The sequence below is a fragment of the Cherax quadricarinatus genome, chromosome 1 (assembly GCF_038502225.1).
Source record: "Cherax quadricarinatus isolate ZL_2023a chromosome 1, ASM3850222v1, whole genome shotgun sequence".
NCBI lineage: Eukaryota > Metazoa > Arthropoda > Malacostraca > Decapoda > Parastacidae > Cherax > Cherax quadricarinatus.
Genome location: NC_091292.1, coordinates 58,311,552 through 58,314,156, shown reverse-complemented (window position 1 = coordinate 58,314,156; position 2,605 = coordinate 58,311,552). Strand labels below are relative to the sequence as shown.

Here is a 2,605-nt window from a genome sequence, read left to right as displayed (position 1 = left end):
ACTTTACCAAGAGATGATGTGACAGCTTCCAAGCCCTGGCTTACTTTACCAACATATGATGTGGCAGCTTCCCACTCCTGGGTTACTTTACCAAGAGATGATGTGGCAGCTTCCAGGCCCTGGCTTACTTTACCAACAGATGATGTGGCAGATGCCAAGCCCTGGCTTACTTTACCAAGAGATGATGTGGCAGCTTCCAAGTCCTGGCTTACTTTACCAACAGATGATGTGGCAGCTTCCAAGCCCTGGCTTACTCTACCAAGAGATGATGTGGCAGTTTCCAAGCCCTGGCTTACTTTACCAAGAGATGATGTGGCAGCCTCCAAGCCCTGGCTTACTTTACCAAGAGATGATGTGGCAGCTTCCAAGCCCTGGCTTACTTTACCAAGAGATGATGTGGCAGCTTCCAAGCCCTGGCTTACTTTACCAAGAGATGATGTGGCAGCCTCCAAGCCCTGGCTTACTCTACCAAGAGATGATGTGGCAACATAATAAACTTTGATTCAGAAAATCGACAACTTGAAAGAATGAGAAACTTGTGGAACATTTGGGAATGTTTACCACGAAACGTTTCGCCAGCTCGTGACCTCTTCAGTCCATTCCATAGAACTGTGGCGAAACGTTTCCATAATAAAGAGAAACTTTTCTCAACGCTGATGGACTGAACATATCGATTCCAGGCTAACGGACTGACTACCTCCAACTCCTCCTCATCTTCCACCGTTCTTCTCTGAAATGGACTGAAGAAGCCACTGACTGGTGAAACGTTTCCGGAGTAAAAATTCCCAGAATTTACACAAGCTCCTGCGTTACAATGTTTTGTTACAAGTTACATGAACACTGAACACAAAACTTAATGCATCGCTGCTTCAGAATTATTGAACAAACATTAAGTTTGTGGATTTTATTATTAGTAGCTATGATCTGTGTTATGCTTCTAATAAACATTATAGTCCTAGAATGGGTGAGGATCGAACCCATGGCCCAGTGGTTAACACACTGGCCTGTGAGTGTTAGGACTCACTTGCCATGAGTTTGATCCCCATCCGTTCCCCGATTTGTTTGCAATCGTGTTATTAAGATTTCGTGAAACTGTTTTTGTAGCGACTAAAAAGAGTAAACACAGCATCACCGGCACCGGCGATCAGTGAAGAAGCGGGGCCAGGAGCTATGAATCGACCCCTGCAACCACAAATAGGTGCGTACTCTCTTGACCGCCATTATGGCGGACACTCGCCCTGTGACGTCACACGTAAACAACCCAGAATTGTGGAAAGCGCTTATAAATTATTATTCATTTATCGAGACCTAAACCAAAGTGGAAAAATACATCAAAACAATGATATAAAGAAAAGAGAAATGGTGCACGTTTCAACTGAAAAAAATATAAATATAAATCCAAGGTCTATTGGGGATTTAAATCCAGGATTTGCTGTACCAGAGAAGGAATCTAACCCCCTCCCTCCCTCCCCTTGGATTAACACACCACTGTTACATGTGTCATTACATTCATTTGTCATCCTCTCAGAGTGAACTTTAAAAGTTCAGTGCAATTTGTTTCCCTAAAAGTAACCTAAATTTACACTTTATATTTAAACACTGCTGCTTTCAGCGTCAAAAAAAAAAATGAATACACACATTATATTTGTGTTAATATCTGAAGAATTAACCCATGATAACCCAGTTAAGCCACAAAGTGTGTACTAAACTCGTGAGCTCTCGCCTCTCAGATACTAAACTAGATTCTTGTCATTAAACCAACAGATCAATGATAGAAACATCGTTATCCTACTTTGCTGACACAATGTGAAACTCTCTATTAAAAAAAAAATAATGTTGGGCCTGTCCGGGATTTGAACCCGGGACCTCCTGCACCCAAAGCAGGAATCATACCCCTAGACCAACAGGCCAGTGAGTAAAGACGTTCGATTATGCTTATTTCTCTCTCACACTAACATGGAAGTTTCTATAGAAAAGCGACTTAGGATAACGTAAGATAGCCAAGGAGTGTGACTTATTCCCATTAGGGTTATAAATCTTAACCGCCAAGGATATGACCTTCAGCAGTCCTCTGCCACTCAGGTCTCTACGGTGAACAGGGAACAGTGTTACGAGGACCCCAATGGAAATAAGTCACCGACTCTTTTTTGGGGGGTTATCATTGGCAATTTACAAGTATGTTACTATGTGTAATAGTTTGTATACTGTATTTGTGTATACCTGTACGTAAATATACTTACTTACGAGATTTGACCATCAGTCCCCGGCTTCTAATACAAATCTATTCCTTTGTTTTTCTTTCTGTTCTGTCAATATAAGTTTCTTTAAGAAAGCACATCTAAGTCTGGTATGTGACCCATAAGTCAATAAATCAGACTCAACAACAGCAGCTCTGGGCTGCTTGGTGGTGAATATTAATGAATATATTTAGGTACCAGTACACATAAGAACAATTATCAAACATAATAACATGTGTAAATTAACAGGGATAGCCTAAAAAAATATCAGCTGGATCGCTAGCGCCCACAGCTCACACACTGAGGTCCGGGGGTCGATCCCCGGTACAGGTTGAAACAAAAGATATCCCTCCTTAAGACACCTGCCA

The 2,605-nt window shown here is 41.8% G+C and overlaps 1 non-coding gene across 1 annotated transcript; it reads right to left on the bottom strand.

The window, feature by feature from the left end:
- Positions 1-1,838: 1,838 nt before the first annotated feature.
- TRNAP-UGG (transfer RNA proline (anticodon UGG)) lies at positions 1,839-1,910 on the bottom strand. The gene has a single exon. It is a non-coding gene; the product is annotated as a tRNA-Pro (tRNA).
- Between the last annotated feature and the right edge of the window lie 695 nt (positions 1,911-2,605).